Genomic DNA, 27,836 nt, shown 5'->3' with positions numbered 1-27,836 from the left:
AGCTGGCTGGTCTGGGGACCAGCTTTGAGATCCACCAGCCTAGATGTTTCAGGATGAACACAGAGGAGCCGCTGATGTTTTCTTGTTGGTTTTCCCCTGTGTATTCTTTCTGTTTGTTTGTTTTTCCGGGAACCAGTCTTATTTCCTCTCTTCTCAGTTCCTGAAGGTAAACACATCTTACAGTTGGGATGTTCTAGGACTTCATCTCAGTACCTTGAGCTCGACACAGAGGGAAGGGAGGCCAATAAAATGGCCGCTCAGCCAGCTCAGCAGGCAAGTAAATAAGAGACCTTTTCACTGATCTCCTTTCGACTCTTCTACCTCCTTTATTTCCCCTGCCAGTTCTGTGCTACACACACACACACACACACACACACACACACACACACACAGAGTCACTCAGTGTGTGGAAAACCCTGGAAAACCCCCCTAATAGGAGCTCCTCTGACTTTGGTCAGAGTAAGAGGCTGGAACTTTCCCCCCATTAGCAGACACTTTGAGTGCCCCCTGCCACAGACCCTTACTCACTTCTGATTTTGGTTCAACTATAGTAGATAATGTCCTTGCCAGCTGCCAAGCATCCCACCTCAAATATCCGCTGGGCCTCTTTGACTTTCTGTAGTAAAGTGCTCACAGAAACCCTGAGAAATAGCTCAGTGTGTGCACAGGCCAGCCAGAAGTCTGGGGGATGAGTGTCCCTAGGGAACAATCTTTTAACTGCAGGCCAACATATGTGGATAAACGCCCCAGCCTTTGCTGAGACGAACCTGAGTCAGACCCTACATGTTCCTCAGGCATCTCCAGAGGGATTGATTCCGCAGGGGCCCGCAGCCATTACCTGCTTGACGACATACCTCTTACTGGCTTGTTTTCCTTTCCTGTTTCTCCCTCTTGCTCCCTCACTCCTGATACCCAGGGTCACCTCCCTAGTAAACTACGTGAACCCAAGTTCTCCTCAGACTTGCTTTCTGGGAACCCAGTCAAAGACCCTGTCCCAGGTTGGGTTCCCTGGAAGGTGACTCTGAGGAGATACAACTCCAAGGGGATGAGGAAAGCCGAAGCAGCTGGCAAGGTGGTTGCAGCTGAAACCTTAGCCAGTCCTGATGTGACTCTCAGGACCTGGGAGGGCCCCTCAGAGCTGTCGCAGATGGAGGCCGGGGGCTCGGCCAGTCATAGATCCCAGGTCATCTCTGGGAGGTGACCTTGCCTTGGGTGAGGAAGTCCCCTGAAGCCCCCTGAAGGATTCCAGGGAGGGGCACATCTACAGTCCATACTCCCAGCAGCTGGGGTAGGAGGGTTTGTCTTAAGGAGGGGTCTGGACCAGGCACAAGGGACCCCCAAAACATTGCTTTGTCACCCCTTCTTGGCAGTGCTCCACAGCCCTGCAAGTTCAATCATCTCTGTCTCCCGCAGCCAGCCTTGACTTAGAGGGGGAACTTCCCTGCAAATTCAGTGTTTAGAAAAAGTTAAGTTAAATATAAGTAAATATATTACAGAAACCTAAAATCACAACTGTAAAAATTGGCTACAAGGTGCTAAACTTACCTGCTCGTATATAATTAAATTCCATCAACGATGTGATGTTATATTCAAAACATCCTTTCTCAGAAGGGGTGTTTCTTCTAAGCTGTAGTGTTTTAGTTTGTGAACTTTTTTTTTTTTTCACACATCGAGTGAAGACAAAAGTGTCTGTCAAGGCACTTGTTATAAAAGGGCAATTAAAACATCCTGGATCCGGTATAACGAACGGATAAGAGCCCTAGTGCTCCTGAAAATACTTCACTAATTACAGTCTCATTTACTGGCAGCCCCTCCCCCACCTCAAAGCAGGTTACCTCATTTTTTAAATTTGAAAAAAGAGTGTTAGGAGCTTTAAGGACTCTCCTCAGGAGCAAGAAACCGTGGCAGCCCAGCATCTCACATTCTGACAAGGAGACCTCCGCAGTCACTGTGCTCTCTGGAAATGAAGAACAACCCCGACTCCCTTAAACATCTGTCCTTCCGGGGATCCAGGTATGTGTTCACTCACCATCTACTGCCTTGTTTTTGAAAAGCCCTCCCTTGTTAATTGCACTTTTGATTGAGATCATTGTTAGATGCAAGTGCAAGTTGAGGAAGTAATACAGAGAGATGTGTAGCCTCTACCAGTGTCCCCCAGGGGGTAACTATAGCAAAGCTATAGCTTGATGCCACAACCAGAGCAGTCACATTGATAGAATCCAGCCATCGTCTTCTGAGTTCCCCATATTTGCCTGTGCTCACTTGTGTGTGAGTGTGCCTGCACGTGTGTGTTTTGTTTTAATATCAGTTTACCCCATGCACAGGTCCTTGTGACCTTCACCGGAGTGGAGATACAGAACATTCCGTCACCACAAGGATCCCTCTTGCTGCCCTTTCATGATCCCACCCACCTCCTTCTGGCCCCCTCCACCATATTCTCTCCTGCCGCACCCAGGTCCTTAATTTCTGGCACCTGGAAACCACTCATCTGTTCTCCTTTCTAAAAACTGTGTCATTTCAAAACTGTTAAGCACATAGAATTACAGAGTATATAACCTTCTGGAATGGGCTTTTTTCACTCAATATCATTTTCTGGAGAGTCATCCAAGTTGTATCCATAGTTCATTCCTTTTTCCTGCTAACTACTGAGAAGTATGCCAAGGTATGGATGTGTTATAAATTATTTAAGTCTTCACCAGCCAAAAGACATCTGGGTTTCTAGTATGGGACTATTGTGAATTAAGTTTCTGTTCATGTACAGGTTTTTGGGTGAACCTAAATTGTCATGTCTCTGGGATAATTGCCCAAGAGTACAATCCCTGGGTCATATGGTAGTTGCACATTTAGTTCTTTAAGAAACTGCCAAACTGGGGCACCTGGGTGGCTCTGTTGGTTAAACTTCTGCCTTCAGCTCAAGTCATGATCCCAGGGTCCTGGGACTGAGCCCCACTTCGGGCTCTCTGCTCAGCGGGGAGCTTGCTTCTCTCTTTCTCCCCCTGCCATTCCCTCTGCTTGTCCTCTCTTTCCCCCTGTCAAATAAATAAATAAAATCTTTTAAAAAAATGAAAGAAACTGCCAAATGGTTTTCCCAAATCACTGTACCATTTTGCATTCCCACCGGCAGTGCATGAGACATCTAGATTCCCTACATCCTTGCCATTATTTGGTATCATCACTATTTTTTACTTTAGCCATTCTGATAAGTGTGTAGTGATATCTTAATGTGTGGGCTTATTCTGCATTTCCCTGAAGGCTAATGATATGAACAGCTTTTCGTGTGTTTATTCACCATCTGTATATCCTCTCTTTTGAAAACGTTTATTTTTCTATGGAGATTTTCCAGTTTTGTTTTGTTTTATTTACGGGCTGCTGGGTGGGGAGGGGTTTCCCTAGGCCAGGCAGGCAGGTGTCTCTAGGTGGGGGAGGGGAGTCGTAAGCCCATGCGGACAAAGAGACTACCTGGCCTGCTGGGCCATTTGGGTTGGGATCTCTCTAGCTGGAGCTGCCTGCTTAGGCATCTCTCAGTATCTCTTGGGAGAAGAGAGGAATCTCAGGCTGGGCGAGGAAGGATAGCCTTACCCTTGCCACTTACTGCTCCCCAATGAACTCCTTTACCAGTGGTTCTGGGCTTGCCTGGTGTTGTCAAAAGGACTTCCATCTGACCTAGGAGAGAAACAAGCCCAGCTGAGTGTCTTCTGTTGCTAGGGTATGGGTTAGGAAACCCCAGGCCTGGTCATTTTCTTCTGTTGAGTGGGGGTGACTGACATTACAATGCCCTGAAGCTGTGTTGTGGTTTTAATTTGGGAGTCCCAAACCAGTTTCTTTCTCCTACCACCTTTAAGATTTCTCCTTTGGTTGCCTTCTGAATTAGAGTTGCAGGGATTGTAATCACATTTAGCAAGGAAGAGCAGGGAGAAATATGCATATACCATCTCGTCTGAACTGGAAGTCTGCAATGTTCTTTTGAGTTTGTATTTCAGCTCAGTTACAGTTTAGTTTCACCTTCTGCCATAGAGAGAGAGAGAAAAGAGAGGTAATTTTCACCCAAGCTGGCTCTTCTGTGATCTTAGATGTTGTTCCCAGAACATTACTCATGGAAGTTTGGAAGAAGGCAAATTCTCTCATCAACTCCAAAAATTTTAGAGTCAAAGGAATCTGAGAGATTATGTAGGCCAATGATTTTTAAACATTCTGAATCATGAAACACTTCCCTCTTCAAATAAACTCCAATGGGGAAGGTCAACATTTCGACATTTAGTCAGGCTATGTGGGCCGTGTAAGGGGGAGACTCAACCCTTCACTGTTTACTCCCCTCCCCGCCCAACCAACAGATTCAGTATGTAGAGGCTTTAAGGAGAACAGCTCACAGGGATCCATATAGTCCAACCCCTTCTTTTTATAAATGAGTCCTCTGAAGCACAGAGAAGGTATATAATTTGCTTAAAGCAACAACAAATTAGTGGCACAGCTGGTATTAAAATCTAAGTCTTCTGAGCTAGTAAGTCTAATTCTAGCTACTTACCCAAAAGAAATAAAAATATATGTTCATCCAAAGACTCATACAAGAATGCTCATTGGTGGCCTTACTCAAAATAGCCAGAAGCCAGAGGCAATCCACAGGCACATGAACAGGTGAATGGATGTGCTACTGGGTCTATACAGCAGAATACTACCCAGCAATGAAGAGAAACATGCCATCAATGCACACTACAACGTGGGTGAATCTCAGAAGCTTCATTTGTAGTTAGAGAAGCCAGATGCAAAAACAACCCATATGGTATGACTCCATTTATATAACCATCTCAAATTGACCTTAACAATCACATTTTTCCTCTTCAGGACTTGGCCATGACACTTCTATCCTAAAATATGTAGGTTATAGTACTCCTGGTCTCCATGTCCATAAAGTGGAGTAGCTGATCTAGACGGCTTCTACGGCCTTGTTCTGTACTAAAACAATGAGATTGTAATGCAAGGGACAGGACAGTGGGAGTTGCTGCATAGCCAAGAACTTGACTGGAAATACATTACAGGGAGAAGATGGGAACTGGTGCCCACCCAGGACACCCAGAAGGGCTCTGAGAATGCATAGGTCCTTCAGACACCTATAGAGAACAGCAGCCCAACCATGATTCTCCACCCCAACTTACCATCATCTTAGCAGCGTGCTCTGTGTCTGTGTCCCTGTTCTGTCCACAGCAAATTGGATCAGGGTCTGAGAAGAGCTGAGGGCAAAAATCTATGGGTTGTGCAAGAAATGCAGGGCACTCTCAGTGGGGGGACCCTCCTGGACAAACAACCCACTCAAATCCTCTGTCTATCCAGTTCCTACTCTGGAACTTCAATGAGAATGATGTGTGTTCCTCTGTTCGTGGCCATGAACCAAGCCAGTGAGGACTATTCTCGTTGACCAAGGAAGTCCGCAGATCCTACCTCAGTCCAGAGAACTCAGCCCTCACAGAACTAGGTTGCTGTATGGGCAAATTCTTCTCCCACCACAAATTCCTCTGTACCCTCAGTCACAGATTCCTTTTGGTCATGGGTATTTATTGTAGCCTTTCCCTGGGAGGCTTAAAAATTTGACCATCTAGCCTGGGAAGCCTAGAATCAGAGGAGAAATTTGCCTCCCAGCAGGCAAGGGCAAATAGAAGAGTTGACACCACTCTCTAGAAACCCCGTGCTGACTTCAAAAGACAAGCAGTGCCTCCATCTTTCTCCATACTTCATTCCTTTTGGAAGGATATATCCAAATTAAGGCCTTTATTTCATTCTACACACAAGGGTGAGTACTGATCTGCTTGGGTGAATTGCAAGACTCTCAGTGGATCATCGTTTCTAGCTGATGGAATCATTGTGTATTAAGGTTTTCTGGTACCCCACTCAGAAGATGGGACACATCAAGACCACCTGTGCTGGGAGGGTGGCAGGAGAGAGAGAGAGCAGGCCACCAAGTTCTCTCTCCTACCTACAGCAGGGCATCAAAATAAGTGGGCTCTCACCTTTGTCTCATTTTCTGTGACTTCTCTGCCCTTTCTCTAGGCCGAACACACCCCAACACTCACCCGGGCTGTACAAGGCTCTCATAGTGGGTTATGGGAGAGGAGGGAAGGGGGCAAAAGAGGAAGCAAGGAGACCAGAGTGATTTTTTAAAATACATTGCCTCGTGTCTGGCCCATGCTAACCTCTAAAGGTCAACATTGCTGGCTTCCTAATCTACTTTGATTACTAATAATTGAGGATTTTACCATTTGGTCTCTTTAGTTGCGAGTCACAGCAATCAAACCTAACTTCAACCAGAATTAAAGGAAAAGCTGAACAAGCAGGACTTGGAAAGGACAGGAGATTCATGGGCTCTAGGAATCTCAGAAACTTACAGAAAACCTCTTTACACAAACAGCTCAGAACAATGGCCCTGAATGTTCTCCATCCTTGATCACTCTATTTAACATTCAAATCCTCAAGACGTGCACTCTGATTGGCCTACCTTGTGTGACATCCCTGCCCAACGCCCACTGGGACCATACAGAATGAGGCAAGAGTCTGGGTCTGGGTCTGGTTATCAAAAAGGGGGGAATAACTCTCATATTTACCATAGTCTCAAAGGCCCTACTCCATATCATTTGATATGCCACTTGCCCCATATCTGCTGTTAAGACCCAGTGCCTGCAATTCATCAAACCCTTTCTTGATGCCAGACCTTCACACTTACTACTCTCTTGGCTTGGGACACACCCTGACCTTCAACTGCCTGGCTCCTGCTCACCTCCAAGATCTCAGAGTGGCCATCCCATCCTATCCTTGTTCTTCAGAGCACATGTTATAAATGATTCTCATCATTGCATGCTATGCTGTTTAATGTCTGTCTCTCCACTAGGCTATAAACTGCACGGCAATAGGCATGGAGTTTGGTCTTCGACATTTTCTGCACTGCCCAGCAGGTCAATAGCACTGAGCATATATTTGTAAAGGAACATGAAGGAAAGAGAATTTTCCTTCCTTCTTCTGGAACTTCAGGAAGGAGTCAGAATGCCCTTCACTCCTTGAGGAGTAAGACTATAGTTTGGAGGAAGGCACTTTTAGGCCCCTAGCTAGCTCCTCAAAGCCTGGTAGAAATCACTGGAGTTCAGAGTGAAGGTTTGGAGACAAAGCCACAGCTCATGAGAAAATACTGCTTTGCCATTTCTTGGCTTTCTCCCAGGAGGATGATTTCTCCAGGCATATCAGGATTACGAGCAAGAGATTGTGGTAGGATCGAAGTATCAAATTCCTAATGCCATCTCAAACCATTCCACATCACCATAATTTCAATCAACTGCCACTGAACATTTTTATATTAAACATAAAAATAAATAAGCCCTGAGGATGAAAGAGCCAGCGCAGGGAATATAGCCAATGGTATTGTACTAGCGTCGTGTGGTGACAGATGGTAGCGACACTTGGCGGGGAGCACGGCATAATGTATGGACTTGATGAATCGCTATGTTGTACACCTGAAGCCAATGTAATATTGTGGGTCAACTATATTCAAATTAAAAAAATTAAAACAAATGATAAGTTCTCAACATTCAGGAAAAGTACCCATAAAAATGAAATAAGGGGGAAAACTCCAAGCCCCTTGTGGTACTAGTTCTAAACAGGGGACAAATAATGTGCATATAGTTTCTCAACATTGACTACTGGGAAGTGAGGTCTTACCTAAGGATGGCATCATCAAAAGAGAGAGTTATCATTTTAAAGGTGGAGCTAGGGCCATGGTTGAGTTGTTGGCCTCTGTACCCTATAGCCCTGGATTCAAGTTCTAATTCAGCTATCCAGTTGTGTGACCTGAACACTTTACTTAGCTCTCTGTACCCCAGCTTTTTCACTATGAAATGAGACGCTGGGGTTGTTGCAATGTCCACATTGTAGAGTACACATATGGGACTTAACATGTGGGCCTGGCCAGTGCAGAACAGGAATACATGTTAGTCGGCCATTATCGTGTGCCTAAGGCAGTGTGTAGCAGGTGCCTTAACAAGTTTAAAGACCCGTTCTGTTAAGCTGGAAAGTAGTCTGGGATAGGTAAGAGGAGCTGAACTCTTCTGCTTTAGAAATTAGAAGAAATGTGGGTGTTCCAAGGCTGGATACCACAGAAGAGAGATGAGATCATCCAAGGTAAGCAGCAGTCACTGGGAATTTCCCACTGCCTAAGAGTACTAAAAATGTGGATTTATAAGAGTTAATTTCAAGTCATTTACTGGAGTAGCTGACACCCTTAAAATGTTGCTATATAGAATTTCCTTGGGTGGATGATGCTTCTGGGAAATTGGGGAAAGGGAGACCTTTGCCTTTGGGGATCCTCACTGAAGGGTCAGAAAGGGCAATAGCAAGAGAACTCAGAATGATAGTCAGGAACCCAGGGCTGCCAAGAAATGGGAGCAGTGTCTTAGACTCAGGAAAAGGTAAGCTTCTCCCTGACAAGTGGGCTGTTGGGCTTCTGGCCATGTGCAGGGTGATCAGTATACTTTGATCAAGCATAATTTATGAAATAATGAAAGTTCAACTTTACTGTTAGATTGTCCTAACACTTCACTCTTAATGGTAATTCAGTGGGAGTGACTTTCCCTGCCCCTGAATGAAAATGTCTGCAGGCCCATGAATTTTCTGCTCCCTTTTAGGTAAAAGACAGTCCTATGCTTATTTTGCACCACAAAAGAATCTCAATTGCAAAATTAGAATGTCCAGTCCAAGACAGGAGGCAAAACCATGCACTTGATTTAGCCTTGTAACTTTTTGCTTTCCCAGCTAGGGCTTCAGATTGGAATCTTACAAAGGGAAGGTATGCAAGGTGACTTCTGGTCTACTTCCTCAACTTGCACATTACCTCTCTTTCTCCGCACCTACCCTTCTGACCTAGGTTCACCTGGGCCGTTCTGATTTTGCTGAGGCTGCTACATTCAAAATAGAACCTTAGCTGGGATGGTGGCAATAGCAGGGACATCTCACTCCATGTGACCTCTCCACATGGTGAGCTTGGGCTTTCTCAAAACACCCTGGCTTTCACATATGCAGACTTCTTACCTGGCTTCTGAGTTTTAAAATTAAGTCCAATCCACTAGTCCTCTTAAAGGCTAAGAGTCAATTCTGCCAAATTCTATTGGTCAAAGCAAGTCACAATCCCAGCCCAGATTCAAAGGAAGAAAAGACAGACTCTACCTCTCAGTGAGCAGAGCCAGAAGTGTGTACAGAGATAGGAGGAATGATTGGCAGCCATATTTGAACACTATACACCACAGTGATGGTGGTGGTAGGTAGAGGTAGGAAAATCTGACTTAAACAACTTACTCTCTACCCTTTGGTCCTGGCAGATGTTTGAAAATGACTCTTTCTTACACATCAATTACCAGGCAACCTTCCCTACAGTTCTTTTCTTTTAAAAAAAAAAAAAACTATTTATTTTAGAGAAAGAGTGTGAGAGGGAGAAGGAGAGAGAGAATCCTAAGCAGACTCCATGCTCAGTGCAGAGCCCAATGCAGGGCTCAATCTCACCATCCTGAGATCATGACCTGAGCTGAAATCAAGAATCAGATAATTAACTGACTGAGTACCCAGGTGTCCCCCCTCCATGCCCCTCACAGTTCTTTTCTTTCAGGTAGCTCTATCTCTGAACTCTGGGGCCACTTGTGATTACTTCCTTAGTCACTAAGAAATGCAAGTAAAAGAAAACTTCCTTCAAACCTAATCTGGGACAGAATTTTTTTTAATAGAATATAATTCACAATCCCTTTTCTGAAGAATGTTTAAACAATTTTCAAAAAAAAACCTCAATGGGATTAAGTCTTGGCTCTAAGAAATGAATTACCTACCAAGGTGACTGATAGCTGACTATAAGTCAAGAGTCTAGTGATCTTAAACCAGTCTGTCATATTTTGTACCAAAAATTATTATTTAGCCATTCTATTTCCCTATAAAATGTCCCTCTCAAGGGTAGATCTTTGAATTGGCCCATATGGTCCTCTTCCTTCACACGCATGTTTGTAAGAAAAGTTTAAAATGAATGCTTCTATCTAGAGTGAAATTTCCTTTAAAATAAGCATATACATCCTGTCCCATCCCTTGCCCCACCAAACCCTTGATAGGATAGCATAGCTACCCCGATCTTGACACCGCAAACAGCTCCAGGTTTCTCGGATGAAGATCAAGCCCCAGGTACTATATCCCCAACTGAATGAAACACATGTCAGACACTCTGAGTCATCCCACAGAAGAGCCATTCATTAGCATTGACTAAGGGAGAAAGCCCCCATTTCAGTACTCTCCCATTCACTACCAGGAGGGTGGACCTTCTAAGAATCCATTCTTACCCAAACTTAACAGTATCATTTTCAAATTGCATTTTGGTCTTATATTTTAGTTTGGAAACTTGATATCCATACATGTATGGCTCGTTCAAATTTAAGTTTTATCATGCTGTTACTTGTTTCATAAAAACTTGGACTTTTTTTTCTCTATTAAAGGGAAGAACAGTCCCATACAGCCAAAAGTATTGACAAGAACCAAGGCAGCCATACCTGGCTTAGGTATATAAGTTCATTAAACTTCAACCAGCTTACCCAAATTATGGAGTTCATACCTAAATATGTCTAATGAAGATGTTACTCTTCCCCTTCTCCCAGCCTGAAAATAATTATAGATCATAATTTTCCATCAATATACACTGAGATCTGCCAAGTTGGTAGCTACTTCATGCTTCCTTCCAACCTTGAAAACAGGCTCCAAATTTTATATTACTATCATTTTCTTGGAAATTCAAAGTATGGGTGATATTATTTCATTACTTAGAACTGAGAAATATTTATTTTCTCCCTTTCATGTCCCAGGGTCACAGACTCCTGTAAAGAACTGTAGAAGCCAAAGAAATCTCTTTAGAGTTTATAGTTTCCATCTGACTATTTCAACCACAGTCATAGATTTTTTTCTTCTAACATGCCATTATGGGACAGGGAGCCTCTGACTTATGACTTACAAAGAACTTGCTTACAGATTTCTGTTTAAGCATTTTCTTCCCTCTGTATTCTGAAGGGTCTGTAGCAATGAGAATGGAAGGGAAGAAAGAATGCAGAGATATTCTAAAAGCACCAGAAAAAACACATATGATTTCTTGGTGAGCAAAACTTGGTCCTTCATTAGGAACATAGATGAATAGTTCACCAGACTGTTGTGTAACCAAACATTCATCATTATTATCATTCAAGAATGTTTTGTCTTTCTCTTAAAAAATTTAAATTCGTAGGCGTCTTCCATATAAAAGTGGAGGTGAAGAGTGGGGAAGGGCTCAAATCCTGCCACTGGATTCTCAAAAGAAAGAAAGAAACTAGAAATGTAAGCAAGATAAAGTACCGTCCATTGTATTATCCCAAATCACCATATTTATGACAATTAAGCCATCCTAATATCTTGACCATTACCTTTATTTTGAGCTCCTCATTAAAAATTTAACAGTAAAAGAACCCAAGATGGAAAATAAAGATACTCTACAAACAGAAAACTCATCTCTGAGTAACTTTTAGCGATCATATTTGACTAAAAATCCCAGCATCCAGTTTCCCTTTCCCTTCACCCACTAATGAAGTCATAATACTTGAAGGGACTTGACAGGTCCCCATGATGGGTGTCTCTGATCAGTGGTCATCCAGGCTCTCTAGGACTATATTCAGGGACAGCTAGCTCTCTACCTTGCAAAATAACCCATTCCATTGTTGGCACCTACTTATTGTCAGCTCTTATATCCAGCTAAGAACATGCTTCCATGTGACCTCCTCCCTGGAGCAGGTTCTAGTTCTGCTCTTTAGAGCAACATAAAAAAAGTCTAGTCCTGCTTCCCAATGGGAGCACTTCAAAGGAAAACAGTAAAAATTCCATGTTCCCACATTTGTTACATGTCAATTATCTATGACTGTATACCCCAAAATTTGGTGGCTAAAAATAACCACCATTTTTATTACTCTTTATTCTGTGGGTTAGAAATTTGGACAGGTCAACAGGACAGCTCTTCACTGTTCCATGTGACTCCACTGGGCCTGGAGGATAGAAGATGGGCCTACTCAACCATCTATTTTTGAAGTCCCACTCCATAATAAATGACTGGTGCTGTCTCTTGGGTGGGCTCTTGGATTCTCTTCCATGTGGATTCTCTCTCTCCACTTGGTCACTCATTCAGTCACCCAACCTGAGTTTCATTTTGTGGCAACTCTCTCATAAAAGGGCAAAATCAGAAGCTGTTAAACCTTTGAAGTCTTAGGCCGGGAAGTCACATCGTCACTTTGGCCATGTTCTACTGTCAAGTTGCAAGGCCAGCCAAAATTTAAATGAGGAAAAATCAACTCTACCTCTTGGTAAAAGGAGAGGCAAAATCATGTTACAAAAGGGCACATGGCCTGGGTGGAATCATTGCAGTCATTTTTGGTAACAACTTACCACTGAAGGTTGCAACCTATAACAAAAAGAGTCTTCGCCATTTGGCTCAGCATCTCGTAGAAGCACTCTAGTTGAGGTGGCACATTTTGTAAAGGGTTATTGACAAGCAGGAAAATCACAGAAGGAGAATTACAAATGGGCAATAAACATAGGGGAAAATGTTCAATGCCCATAATAATGAAAGCTCCGAGAGGACACTTCTTATCTGCCAAAGTTGCTGTCTTTAAAAGTTATCCACCTTTGAATGTAAAGGATCTGTAGCATAAACATTTGTAATTTCAACTATTTGAAAGCAATGTCAGAGGCTACATTTGACCTGTAGTAATTTGAAAGTAAGCTAAGGCCCAAATTTGAATGCCACACTCTAGGAGTACAGACAGAGTCAATGGAACTAGAAATGGAGGTCTGAAGAGCCTCTAAAAAATAAAATCTCAATTCAACTTTGCTATTTTCTGCTACTTCTGCGTGTCAGTCTACTTGTAACCTGGAAGGAAATATGCCAAAATGCCAAGAATACCTGAATAGTGGGTGATTTATACTGTCTTTAGTTTTTTTTGTATTTTTCACGTTGCTTTGTTTCCAAATATTTTACTTTTATACTCAGCTAAAAAGAGTAAAGATTAGGCCCCGGATTGAATGCAATTTTCCAATTAGGGTTTCTTTCATTTTCTTGAATAAGACAAGCACACCCTCCATCCAGATCTTTGTGCTCATGGTTCTTTCGCCTGAGGTGCTCCCCTCCCCCACATCTTATTCTTTAATGCCCTCAAATCTTTATCCAAATGTCAATGAAGCTAGTAGCTCCTGTCACCTTATTTGAAATTGCAAATAACCCCTTGTAATTACAACATTTGCCTTTCTGCCTTCCCTGCTGATTTTTTCCTAAGCTCTTATATCTATCTAATAGCTAGTATAACTTATTTATTTGTGTATTGTCTCTTCAGCCCTACTCCTCATAGAATTTAAATTGCAAGAAGGCAAAGAGGTTGTATCCCCACAGCCTAGAACAGAGCCTGGCACACAGTAGGTCTTCTGTATATGTTGTGGTATGATGAGCTTTTAAAAATCAGATTCAGGGGGCGCCTGGGTGGCTCAGTGGGTTGGGCCGCTGCCTTCGGCTCGGGTCATGATCTCAGGTCCCTGGGATCGAGCCCCACTTCGGGCTCTCTGCTCAGCGGGGAGCCTGCTTCCTCTTCTCTCTCTGCCTGCCTCTCTGCCTACTTGTGATCTCTCTCTGTCGAATGAATAAATAAAATCTTTAAAAAAAAATCAGATTCAGTCCTGAGACCAACATTCCACATTTCTCTTCATTCAACCTCCAACAACATCAGGTTTCTTAGCAGTCACACTACACAGCTGCCCCTTATTAAATCTGTCAGTGAAACTTCAGACCTTGTGTAGAGGAACTACTCTCATATCCTGTCCTGGTATAAATCATGACTCTATATTTTTTATTAAATTTTAAGTTCAAGTCCCTGCATTTATCTTGCAAGTGTCAGCCATCTTTCCAACCTGTCAAAATCCTTTTTGGAATTTTGATTCTAGCATTTCTTGCATTGGCTACAGTTCCCCGTTTTGTGTCTGCAGATTTGATAAATGTCTTAAACATCTTCATTGGTTTGGGTGGGGCAGGGCCTGATGAACGAGTGGAAAGTGTGGAACAAATGCTGACTTGTACCAGATAATTTGTGCATATGTACATTCTCTTGCTTAATCCTCTTAATGACACCATGAAATGAATGTTATTTCCAATTTACAGGTGAAGCAACTGAGGTTCAGGTAAGTACAGCACTTCCTCAAGGCTTCACCAATAGTAAGTGATGGAACCAGGATTCCTAATTGGATCACCAAAACCCATACATAGCTGTTATCTAAAGACTGTCTCAGGGCTTTATGGCCACTAAGAACCCTTAAATTCCAGAAGTAGTTTGCTGGCTACAATCCTAATTGAAGTTACAAGCACTGCACTTTAAACAATACTTCTGGGCCAATGGTTAACTCTCACAATGCTTTAGGATCACTTGGGAAATTAAAAAAAAAATACTGCCCAGGTTCCAGCTCCCAGAATTTCTGATTTAACTGGTCTGTCATAACGCACCCTATTTTATGCAACTTGCCCACATGACCCCAAGGTGCAACTAAGGTTGAGAATCACTGCATATAGACAGAAAGGAGGAAATGCAAAACTGCCAATGTTTATTGATTTCTAAATGAGAAATGCTACATTTGCAGAACCCTCAGATGCTCTCAAAAACCCAGGCATACATTACAGATGTATATACAACCAACACCAACACCCCACCGTTTGTTCTTCCTTTTCTGGACTCCACCCAGGTTTCCACTATCCCCTTTCTGGAGTGTTCTATATGCCTGTCATACTACACACACGTGTGCATGCACATACACACATGCACACACACACACACACACACAATGAGACCTTCTTGGTATCCTGTGCAGGTAGGTCCTAGGACAACTCCTTTCATGACCTTGAAGTCCTTCCTTGGGGAGATCCCTAATGCCATTTGGTTTTATTTAAGATGGAATAAATCATATTATGCTTTTTTTATTCAAATTACACCAAGAAGCAAACATTTACACCAGTGGGTGTTACATGAACAGATCTATTTCTTCACTATCCTTGTTCTTTTGTTTTGCTTTTCTGCACCAATCTGTCTTATTCCTCACAGATTTAAATTTACTTATTTCTAAAATATCATTTGAATTTGAACATATTCATATATTTTACGATCATGCTTACTTTTGATTGTTTTGTTCCTTTATTTTGTTTCCCTAGGCCACACTGCCTCTCCCTCCATTTTATATACTCCCACAGACAAAAATCTAAAAGAAATGTAGGGAAACTTCAATTTTGGCAAACACGGATCTGACCCAGGTGTGAAATAATAACACAAAGAACAATTTTCAATCCCACATTGGTGGGACTGTGTCTCTCAGAGGTTTTTTGGTTTTTTTGTTTGTTTTGCTGTTTTTTGTTGTTCCCCTCCCCTCACCCCACTCTCATGAAGCATCAAATCCCCAGTCAAGTGACTTTTAGGTGGTCAATCTGAAACTACAGTGAACGTGTATTTTTAATGTTAATGGGCCCTAACTTTCTCGGGTAAGTAAATAAAAGCCTTCAGAGAATGTAAAGAAACCACAGTGAACATCAGTCAAAAATCCTTTAAATAGTAACATACCTTTACTATAACATCCCTCCTGAGGATATCAAACTCTAGCACTCTAATGTTGAGACCTCAGTCGTGTGCGTACTGTGTCATGGGGATTGCAGAATGTAGCTTGTGTCTCACCGTACTTCTCTGATAGGCACAAACAAATCAGCCCAAGTACTGTCTGATGCCGAGGAGGAGCCACATGTACCAATGCCTCTTTCTTAGACTTCCTTGCCTCTCCATTGGGGGTCAGGCACCATCCTTAATGGCTTTTCTGTTCAAATGTGTTTCCTCGGAGACTACTGTCTTTTCCACATCTTCTTCCTCATCACAGTCCCTCCAGCAGACAAACACACACCACCCCCAGTTCTCAAGGCGGTCCCTTGCTTAGCTTATTTCACCTAACAAACCTTTCATTCAATCCATTCATTCCAGTAGCTGTCATGGCTCACCCACCAGGTGCAGAGTCTTGAGCTAGATACAGAATACAGAAAAATAGCTCCCTGACTCTTTTTGTAACCAGTAGGGTTGTAAGGATTCTGGATAATATAAGTATGGTCCCTCCATTTTATGCCTGAGGACACAGAGGTTTAAACAGGGGCACCTGAGTGGTGCAGTTGGTTAAGCACCCGACGACTCTTGGTTTCAGCTTAGGTCATGATCTCAGGGTCATGAGATCCAGCCCCTCATCAGGTTCCATGCTCAGTGTGGAGTCCGTTTGTCCCTCTCCCTCTGCTCCTCTCCCCGGTTGTTCTCTCTTTCTCTCTCTCTCTAATAAAGAAATAAAATATTTTTAAAAAGAGAGAGAGATTAGCTCACTTGCCCAAATCCACACAGTTAGTAAGTGGTAGAATAGGAATGGGAGCTTGTGTCAGTCTGACTCAAAAGATCTCCTTATAACTTCCCTAAATAAACTCTTTCCCTGCAGTGATAGAGGGGCAAAGACAGGCAGACAATTTTTCTGGAAAGTTCATTAAGGTTCTGAGTTCAAAGATTAACATTTTCATTTCATTGAGAAAATCAGCATGGTTTTGGGAAGTAGGTCTTTGTAGGCTTTTGGGTGGAAAATTGTTTTTAAATGATATTTTACAGACCCTAATCTAGCAAAATTAACCAGAGGGGAAGAAATGAGTCTTAACAGAGACCAGGTAGCAGGCAGCTGATACAGAAGTAAACACGTGGCCTTAGGGGTTTATTACATCTAGGTTTCAATCCCAGGTCACCAAATACAGACTGTGTAATCCCTGTGGATGTCACTTAACCCCTCTGATCCGCAGTTTCTCCCCTCATCCTGTAAAGGGGGGAGGTGTTACATACCTTGCAAGACTGTGTACTTACTATACTGCTAATGGTGCCTAGCACACAGTAAGGACTTCCCTATGGCCAGATGGGATGGCATATTGAAAGAAAGTAGTGGGGAAGAGAAGGGTTTGGAAAGAACCCAACCTGGACCCACTGTGTAGGCAAAATGATTGATGAGAAGGTTGATGGAGAAGGATGGAGCAGAGCCCTTGGCTTTGGGGCTCAGTGAGCCTCATCCTAAAAGAACACGCTAGTAACCAGTAAACAATGCTGCTCAGAACAGGACTGGTCAACTGTACAGCACTTTTGACTTGACAAGAGCCCTTTCAAATCCCTTCTTCTGTTTCATGGTAACATTGTGACCCATACGGGCTTAAGGAGACAATCTGTTCTGTTCAAGGAGAATCCCAATAAATATCCCAATAAATATTTGCATGCTAATAAGAGCAATGCAGTGGTCTTCCACATTCTCTTCAGTAGTCACTGCTTTTGGTCACAGTATAAACATTGTGATGGTCACAGCTGGTCCTTTGGGGAACTTCAAGCCCCCAGTGCGTCTTGTAATGATTGACAGCGCAATGCTGAGTCCACACACAGCCCTCGTTATACACAAAAATGCAAACAAACACGTTACAGGGCTGTTCACTATCGTGTGGTTTGTGATGGAAGAAAAAAGGAAAATAACCTAAGTAACCAAAGGGAAGGGACAGATTAACTGTATTATGATATATTAATACCTGGAATACTAAATGTAGAGAGATGAACAGATAGAGAATAAAGTCCACGATCATTCTTAAGAGGAAAAAACCAAAGCACAGAACAATACAATCCTGTTAGCTTTTTTCCAAAGAAGATGTAGAGATAAGTACACCTAGATTCACCAACAATTCTTAGGAAGATTCCAGAAATGACTAACAGGGTTATTTCTGAAGGGTAGGAGGTGGATTAGGGGGAAAAATAGTCTAGGCAGCAGTTTTGGTTTTATAAAGTCCTATTCTGTTTGAAATATTTACTTTGTGAATGTATTCGTTTTATGCTAAAAAAGAAAAGTACCTAAAAAAAAAAAAAAAAAACTCTAAGGGAGCTTGCGTGGCTCAGTCATTAAGCGTCTGCCTTTGGTTCAGGTCATGATCCCAGGATCCTGGGATCAAGCCCGGCATTGGGCTCCCTGCTCAACTCGGAGCCTGCTTCTCCCTCCCCCACTCCCCCTGCTTGTGTTCCCTCTCTCACTCTCTCTCTGTCTCTGTCAATTAAATAAATAAACAAAATCTTTTAAAAAAATAAAAATAAATTTAAAAAATCTCTAAACACGCCATCAAATCCAACAGCTTAAATTAAAGAGACAGATGTGCCTCTTGCCCAAGTCAGTGATCGTGTTTATATTCTGTATGCTATTAGCTGATTGTTTTGCTCCAGAGGAATTTTATTTGATTTTAAATTAGAGATAAGTGAGTTATATTCATAGGGCTATTGTATTGATACAGAGTGCTAGAATTGAATGCCTATTGGCAAAGACATCCTCATTGATAGGTATCATGAGCAAATATCTTTTCAGATATTTGAACATTAGTACTACTGAACAGTAGTACCTCCAACACAACAGTATTATGAGTAATGTCAGCAGATCTTTGGATGTGCCCAGTGTGTGCCCAGCTGGGTCCTAAGGGTCTCACCTGCATTATCTCATTTAATCTTCACAACACCCTTGCAAGGTAGGTATTCTTTTTTTTTTTAAAGACTTTATTTATTTATTTGACAGACAGAGATTACAAGTAGGCAGAGAGGCAGGCAGAGAGGGGAGGAAGCAGGCTCCCTGCTGAGAGAGCCCGATGCCCGGCTCGATCCCAGGACTCTGGGATCAGGACCTGAGCAGAAGGCAGAGGCAAGGCGGGTATTCATAATCCCATTTTCAAGATGAAGCCAACTCTTCCTCTCCTAGCTAGAGAATTCTTCCAAATCATTTCTTGAAATGTTTGAAACCACATGCTTAGTTGTCATCACAGCATTGAGGACTTGGGACTTTCTTAAGGGCCCCAGATCCAGGGCGCCTGGGTGGCTCTGTTGGTTAAGCATCTGCCTTCAGCTCGGGTCATGATCTCATAGTCCTGGGATCAAGTTCCCCGTGTGGGGCTTCCTACTCAGTGAGGAGTCTGCTTCTCTTTCTCCTTCTCCCTCTGTCCTTCCCCCCGCCTCGTGCTTGCTCTCTCACTCTCTCTTTCTCAAATAAATAAAAAAATCTTTAGGAAAAAAAAAAAGGTCCCCAATCCTCTGACATATCAAAATGCTCCAAAAATCCACCTGTAGGAACACTGAAATTCAAATATGACCTTTGGGGTAGATTCTTGAACATCTTGACCTCTGTTTTTCATCTCCAAAATGGGAATGGGAATAATCTCCTGATGTCCTCCAGAAATTACTAAAAGGACCAAAGAAGGTAATTATGTGAACACTGCCAGTATGGTGGTGGAACAAAAGAGATATGTGGCTTATCCTCACAGGCAAGAAGACTTAGAGTTGACAGTGATGAATAAATCCAATGTGTTTGTTTCATAGACTCAAAGATTTTTAGCACTGCAAAGATCTCAGAAACCGTAGCTCCCTGATTTTCAAGATAAGAGCCCTTAGGGGGAAAGAGCTAAAATTACCTATCCAGCAACGCACAACAGAATCAGCCCTCAAACCTCAGAGTTTCTAATCCACATCTCAGACACTTTCCACTTCCTTGGCTGTCTCCTCCTGGATCCTCATCACTGCGTCACACCCTCTAAATCCTTTACTTGCCAAGTGTTCTTCTAGCAGGGAGATCCACCCCTGCCAAAAGTCAGAGATGTTTCTCTGGCCCTTGGTTTCTTCCTCTGTGAGATGAGTAGCAAGCAAGAGAGGGCCTCCTACTTTTGTGTGTCCCATGTCTAAGAGAATTGGAACTCCACTGTCTCCAACACTCACCACTCCCAGCAAAGCTAGTTATACTCAGAAGCTCAATAGGCAAGGAATAATTTGTGAAGTGATTGGATTTGTGCCCCAAGGAAGTATCTCAGCCCCAAAAAAGTCTGAAATCCCACTAGTAGAAAGCCATCCCTTTGGGTTACACTTTGGGTCTCACAATTCTCTGTTACTGTGTAAATATCCCGGAAAGGGAAGGTGCAATGGTCACTTCTGGCCATTTACACTGGAGCTTAGGGAACTGGGAAGTAGATACTGGCCTTGGAGTTGGAGCTGAGCTCAAATCAAGTCTCTGCCATTCTGTAGCTATGGGAATTTGGAAAAGATGTTGAGCCACACCAGACCTCGGTTTTCACACCTGTAAAATGGGTATAATCACCCTCCTTTCACCAGTGTGGGGTGAGGAAGGTATGTGTGTCATCCAGCTAATCCTCCCTCAGTAAATGGTGTTGCCATTAGTATGTTATTAATGATGCTGCCTTTTAAGGCTTGTTTTTTTTTTAATATGACAGCGTACATTAAAGACCCACAGAGAATAGGTTGGGTGGGGGGTGCTTAGAGACGACTGAGAACATCAGAATATACCAAAACACCAGGCACAAAATCAGGCTCAAGAATCCTAAAGGTTAATTTTTTAAAGAAGGTATAATTGTGACTCTCTTACACCCAAGAACTGAACTCCTGTCAGAGGTTTAACTCATTAGTTAATAAGGGAATCAGTGAATTCTTACAACCTATTCCAAAAAGAATTCAAAGCACCACACATATATAAGCAGAAAAGGAATCCTGAGACAAAATTACAGAGATGTGCAAAATGAGCCAATAACCAATTGCATTCCTCCAGACACAATGAATTTGTGTTCCTGTGGGGAAAAATAGTTCGCATTATTATCAGTTGTCAACAACTTACAGAGTTGTAAAAAAAAAAAAGAAAAGAAAAGAAAAGCTCAATGACAGTGAACAGTGGGGATAACCATGAAAGGTACACTAGAGGAAACACTTAGTAATTTTCTTTTCTATTTCAAAGACTTGCACAATTTTTCCTGATGAGTCGTCCAAAGTGGTCCATCACAGCAGCTTCTTGAGGTGAGGGCCATGGGAAATGTGGGCAGGGAGTAGAGGGGGACTTGGAGAGACTATGAAGGGAGACAAAGAGAAAGAACAGGTTTTCTCTTCCTCTGAACCATAAGGGCGACCTGTAATAGAAGACCAGCCCTCCTGGAGGTCTGTTTGCTTTGCCCTTAATAAAAGACAAGCAGTGTGTGACAGAGACTTAATTTATCTCTTGATATCCATTCGGTGTTTCTTTCTTAGCAACAGAATCCACCATTTTTTTTAAGCTGGGCACAGAGCTATCCAGAATAAAGACAACACTTCTCAGGCTCACTGATGTGTTCACATGACTAAGTCTTCGGGACAGTGGGGTGTGAGCAGAAGAGTTCTGGGAAACTTCCAGGATTGGTCCCCATAGGGAAAGAACATGCCCTTCCTTGACCCTTCTGCTTTTCTGGCAGCTAAAAGACAAACGGGATGACTGGAGCTTCTGCAGGCATCTTGGTGAACACCACCTGTTGAGCCTAGCTAAGCATCAAGCTGACAGGAACCCCTCACTGGGATAACTTCATAAAACTACTATCTGCATAAGAGAGAAATGGACCTTTAACTTTTATTTTATTTTATTTTATTTTACTTACATTTGTTTCTGCTCTTTTAGTTTGGGTTTTCTGTCACATGCAACTGAACCTAATCCCAACGGGTGGGGGGAGGAACCCTGGGGAAAGTTTGAGTTGTTTTCCTGGGGAATTTCCATTTAAATTTACTGTGGTTTCTCTGAAAAATGCATTCTATTTATAGCTAAACGTCAACTCTGTGCGGCCGTCCATTACTACCTTCTGCTCACTCACCTGTACACAGCTTCCTAGGGGACAGAGCAATACTTGCCTGTGACCCATAAGGGGCATTTGGAGACTAAAATTGACAGCAGCGATTTACAAATAACTACAGTGGGAGAAGCCCAGTGCGGTTCCTGGCGTTTGCCGCACACCTGCACTGAAAAACCGGTGCTCCAGCTCTCAGCGCAGGATGCTCAGGTAGGTTTTTGAGCAGGAAGGGAGCCCATTGAAAGCAGGGCTATGGGAAGGGGACCAAAAGGAAGTCCCGCATGCTGGGAGGGAAGAGTTCACTCCCCTTCTGATTATCTGCATTTTTAGAGCCTGAATAATCCAAAACCACATCCAAAATAAAACCCAGTGGCGTCTGGCTTTTGGACACATTGCAGTGGCTGCAGATTTACCTTGGCGATTATATTTTCCTCTAGCTAATATTAGAGTGTGTCGGCATTCCCCAAGCACATGCTAGCTAATTGCAGGCAAAGCTAGCCGAAAGAAACCATATTGGGATTAAAATTTTGTTGCAGATAATCAACAAACCAAATAATCCACCCACTGATAATCAAATTGACCAAACTATGTAATTTTCAGACTCTGCTCATCCTCCGTATATTTCCTGTGATCTAGCAGCTTACCAGCCCCCAGATTCTTTTACACTTTTCTTTTTACAGCACTCAACATTCCATCCACCTCTTTAAATGTCTTCTGAAAACTCCATGGTCTCTGTGAAAATTATGGCTTTGTCTTTCAAGCTCCATTAAAAAATCCATATTTTGAGGAATTGTTTGAAGATCTTTTCCCAAGCAGAAAGATAATATTTTACACGAAGAAGCCTAACCCTTCTGCCGACATGAAAACCCTGACAATCACACTTCCATCTGACTGATGCTTGGAAGCCACATGTTGTGACTTCCATAGAGATCTGACCAAAACATCGAAAAATGTAACTATATATTGTTTCCCTCTTTGACCTCTCATAAATACAAATAAAGTCTTAAAAAAAAAAAAACACGCACAGGTAAGAGGGACACCTCATCCCACACCGGCAGCATAAGAGGGCATCCAGACCTGTGGTTTTAGTGTCACACTCAGTGCCTAATCTCCCTGCAGCCCATTGGAAGGTTGGGGAGAGAGTCCCCAAGAGGCTGCCCACCTTTCCAGAAGTAGCTGACCGCTTGTTCATAGCCCACCTTCACTAGTAAGGTGCAAAGTCTACTTTCTCTGCAAGCCACTGGCATCAGACTCATAAAAATAACAAATGAAAATATCCACATTATTGAAGACAGTCATTTTCACCTCTTAACCTTGCCATCCATTGTCTTTGACAATTGTTGTCTTTCAACTTGACTTAAAGGGGCTTATTTCTTCATTTATTTGTATCTGCTTTCCTAGACTTGGGGCTTAGGGCTGCTGAGGTTGTAACCGAGTTCCCACTGTATTAATACAAAGAAAGCCTTACCTCGGTGGTTCTCAAGGGCGATCCTCAGACCTGTAGCATCAGCATCATCTTGTTATAAATGCAAATTCTGGGGCCCCACCACCCTGGATCTGTAGAATCAGAGTCTGGGAATGAAGTGGAGAATGGGGAGAGCCAAGCCCTCTAGGTGATTCTGATGCACACTCAAGTTTGCAAACACTGCCCTAAAGTAATGGTTACTACTCGTATCACTTGGGGACCTTTCCCATGCCAGCTCCCCATGTCCAGAGAATGGGATTTACTAGGTCTGTGATGGGCCCAGAATATTTTAAAAAGTTTTAAAAAGCTCCCTTGTGATTCTTAGACTCAGTCCTAAATAAGAATTACCATGTGGTCCCCCATGAGAGCTTTAAAGTATGCATCTGGCCAACTACCTTGTTTCCACAGTATTTTATTTCAAAGAAAGAATGTGGGAGGGCTGGGTGATGGATAGACAGACCCAGAGAAGAAAATAGACAGGAGATCAGCTTTGCTTCTAGTTATAATAGCCAATACATTTTAGAAGCTTAATTGGAAACCTTCTCAGAACCAAGAGATAACTCCATAAATAACCAAAGATCAAGGTCGTTTAAGACCAAAACTCTCTCATCTTTTCCTTTTGACATACATCCTGCCCTTAATGCATTTCCATCCTTAAGTGTTCTTATTTGGGGTAGCAGGAAAATGAAGAAAGGAAACTGACATTTATGGGCGAGATGCTTTATACCGGGTGACCCATTTAATCAGCTCAACAGCCTCCTCAAGGAGCTAGTCGCTCACACACAGAGAGAAACTGAGCCTTGTACATTAAGAAACATGCTCAGTTCCCAACAACTACTAATTGGCCAAGATGAGATTTGAACTTAAGTATCTGGCACCAAAGCCCACACTGGTACCATCTCTTCTCCATACTACCCACTTACATTTTGCAGCTATTGAATTTCCAAGTAGCAATGTGTTTTCCATGCAAAAATTGCCTCCATTGACAGCAAACTCAATTGCTTTGAAACGATAAGTTTTGAAAAACGTTTAAAACCCAGACAAAGTGGGAGAAAGTGAAGGCATCTGAACATATTCAGCCCGGAAGAGAGGTTTAAGATCGAGAGCACTTTAATGAGAGTTTTTGCGGTTCTAAAAGATCATTCCACTTCGTAAAATGCAAAGTAGAACTGGAAAGGCGATTGTCCACCCTCACCAGGAACTAATAAAGTACCAGCCCCCATGCTGTCTTGTGTGGGTTTTAGTTTCCGAAATAGGCGTATTTGGTACATGCCCTGTGAAGTCCTGTCTGAGCCACCTATTCGGGGAAGAAAGTGGGGCTCAAACACTTCCAAGAAAAGATTGTGGGTTTTTTTTTAATCTCTCTTTCAGGTAGCAGCTTCTAACACAATGCCTAAGACATGGTTGGTTAGTGCTTTCAATATTTGCATGTTGAATAAATGCAGTTGAATTTATTAGCGATTGTTAAACAGAAGAAAGGGTCATCTAGGATATCCTTTGAGAAGCTGAGAAGTTAAGAGGTTAATTGATAACTAGATATTCCTCCAACTGAGCCGGCTCTGCTAGACTTTCTGCAATGGTAGGGGCTGAGAAGCTCCACCTCCTGCTCCAAGTCAATACTAACACGGGGCTAGCTTTACCCCTTGATAGTTAGCTAATAGTTGTCCCTCCAGAAGTTTACAAAGAACCAAATAAAGGTAAATCACCTAGTCACCAGGGTGGATGGCAAGCACTGCAAAGATACTGAACTCTATTTTCAACAAAGAATTCATTCTTTTCATTCCCATAAACCAACATGCTTGATCCTCACCCCTTGGGGAAAAAAACCCTAAGGTTCAGAACTCTTGAATTCCAGAACACCCTTCTAATCCTGCCCCCAGGAGCTGCTTTCTCATGCAGATGAGGTACTGGTCTTTCAAAGGGGTTTCATGAGCTCCTCCATTTACCTCCCCTCCCCATACACACACCTTAATAAACTATTCAGGAAGTTGTAGGCAGAAGGAAATTGTAGATGTCTCAGAATGCATATGCTAATTTCAATTGCATGTCCTTGGTAGGTCATTTGCCAATTGAAGCAGAGAATTACTAACAGCCGACCTTGCTTGTGGAGCTGGGGAATCTTACCCAGAAAAGGCAGAAAATAAACACAAAGCATATGCATGGCAGACGCTCACATATAATGATCCTGCAACAGGCAGAATGCAGATGTTCGGAAGACTTGAAAGAGGGGGCAGCCCTGAACATTGACCCAACAAGGATGAAGACCATCACTCTGTAGGGGACACGGTTTCAGTCATAGTGGGGTACTGCGTGCAGTCTTTCTGATGATGAGGTTATGGCCCACCTGAACGGTCATCATCTGGAGAGATGGTTATAAATACCGTCATCCCCAAACTTCCTGAATCAGAACGCTTGGGGGGCGGGGGGGCGGTGTCCCGGGAGTGAGTGTTTCAGACAAACACCCAGACAGATAAGTCTTTCTGTGGCACACCAAGTCTGAGAATGACTACCGGCAGAACTTGAAGAACTTCCATTCCAGATGACCAGCGGGCTCCATTGCCATGGCAACGTGCTTGACAGCCATTTAGAAGCAACTTGCTCTAATGTCACCGCTGAATGGAAACACACTACTGCTCAGAAGTGTCCCAGGAGTCACAATTGAAATAATTAAGAAGAAGTCCTGTCACCGTGTGGGGAGATTCAATCAGCCCCACAGACTGGTTTGCCAAGAAAACACAGAGCTAAGTGCTTTTAGGAGACCAGAACTATATAGAAAACGGGCTTTTTGTCATCCAAGACTTTAAATCAGACAGTCGGTTTGAATCTATGTTGTGTTTTTTTTTTTTTAATAAGAAATTCAGAATATTAGCTCCACTAATATCCTGAGATCTGTAAGGGCATATAAGTAAGAAAAGAAGGGCTAAAATTAAAACTATTTTCAAAAAAGCTAAGCTGTTGCTTTTTTCCCTCCTTTGCTTGCAAGCTCTGCCAGAGCCCAGCCTATTTTTAAAGACTCCGGACCCACTTAAAGTGGTTTTCAGAGGATGTGGTCACAAATGGTGCCCATGCTACATCAGATCCTGAATAATAGACGTGTGGATCTGGGCAACCATAAGAGGAAAATTTTCTTCATGAAAGAGCAAATGAAGCTGGTGTGTGTGAGGTAACAGTTTTAGTATCCACATTAGTCCCAGATGTTTTTCCAAAGAGACTGAGTTTTATTTGAAAGCTGAGACAAGCTATGGTTTCTTTGCTCTCTTGCCATGCCCTTAGAATAGGAAATAGAGGCTGATTAAGTAATAACACATGGAGACTAATTAATATTTCAAGGTTATCAGAAATAGGTCAACTCCCTTTTTCAATAATTTGGAGGCTTGATCATCTTCAATAAGTTTCAATAATCTCAATGCAAACCAACAGCTTTAAAACAAGAATGAACCTTCGGGTTCTTAATCTTACCAAGCTGATTAGTTCAGGTAGACAAAAGAAGGAAGAGACTCAGAAATCATAGCATCAGTGTTCCCACTTAGCCTGTGTTCAAGGCTTTCCAGAACAAAGGCTACAGCTCCCTTTCCAACCTTCCTTTTGCTACTCCCCTAATACCAGACAAACTGATTTCCCCTATGTATCCCCCAAGTTCATGCCCTCCATTGGCACCTGAGACCTTTGATCATGCAATTTCCACCTTGTCTCTTTCTACATGTCTGCCATCTTCTCTTTCCTCTTCTCCTTGTCCCATCCTTTGAGAATGCCTGAGGTCCTCGTCTTCTGTCCTCCAGCTTCTGGGCTTTCTACCCTCCCTCCTGCACTGACCACCTCACCTCAGGCAGTTACTGTCACAACCCATAATGGGATGAATTGTGTCCCCTCCAAAATTCATATGTGGAAGTCCTAATCTCTAGTATCTCGGGATTTGACCTTAATTGGAAACAGGGTAGCTATAGAGGTAATTCGTTCAGGTGATGTCATTCCAGTGGGTTGTAATGCAATATGGCTGGTGATTTATGAAAAGAATACCATGTGAAGAAAAACAGATTTGCATAGAAGGAAAATGATGTGAAGGCACGGGAAGAAGATGGCCATCTTGCAAGCCAAAGAGAGAGGCCAGGAATGGTTGTTTCTCTCACAAACTTCAGAAGGAACCATTCCTGGCTGACATTTTTATCTTAGATGTCTGGCCTCCAGAACTGTGAAACAATACATTTCTGTAGTTGAAGCTGCCCAGTGTGAGGTTCTTTGGTATGGTGGCCCCAGCAGACAAATATATTTTACGTGTGTGTGTGTGTGTGTGTGTGTGTGTGTGTGTGTGTTTTGATGCCCCTTTTTGCATACAAAAACATTAAAAATTATGTTTTATGACTTAATGGTTTTTAAGATGAATATTAGAGTCTTAGCTATCCAAACACATTCCTCGACCTAGAAGTTTTTCTTCTGATTTTAAAAGAAATTAAAACATTTTCATGGGCCCCAGGCACTGTGCCTGTTGTGCCTAATGGACAAGTCAGCCCTACTTGCAGCCTCTGAGCTGTCACTCTGATGACAACATTTTGTGTTACCAAGTAGACCATAAGCTTCAGGAGGGTAGAGACCATGTATCACCTCCTCTGCACCTTCCAA

The 27,836-nt window shown here is 42.7% G+C and overlaps 1 long non-coding RNA gene across 3 annotated transcripts; it reads left to right on the top strand.

The window, feature by feature from the left end:
• The first annotated feature begins 1,907 nt into the window (after positions 1–1,907).
• On the top strand, positions 1,908–27,512 carry LOC116583583. 3 transcript variants are annotated; one of them, XR_004282789.1, is made up of 5 exons: positions 1,908–2,013; positions 14,216–14,235; positions 21,729–21,964; positions 22,435–22,706; positions 25,277–27,512. It is a non-coding gene; the product is annotated as an uncharacterized LOC116583583 (long non-coding RNA). The 3 variants fall into 3 exon arrangements; XR_004282790.1 differs by lacking the exon at positions 25,277–27,512 and adding an exon at positions 20,902–20,960 and having other exon boundaries at positions 22,435–25,262; XR_004282788.1 differs by lacking the exon at positions 25,277–27,512 and having other exon boundaries at positions 22,435–25,262.
• The last annotated feature ends 324 nt before the right edge of the window (positions 27,513–27,836 follow it).

This window comes from Mustela erminea, chromosome X, assembly GCF_009829155.1.
Source record: "Mustela erminea isolate mMusErm1 chromosome X, mMusErm1.Pri, whole genome shotgun sequence".
NCBI classification, from domain to species: Eukaryota; Metazoa; Chordata; class Mammalia; order Carnivora; family Mustelidae; genus Mustela; species Mustela erminea.
This window is presented reverse-complemented; position numbering and strand designations above follow the sequence as displayed.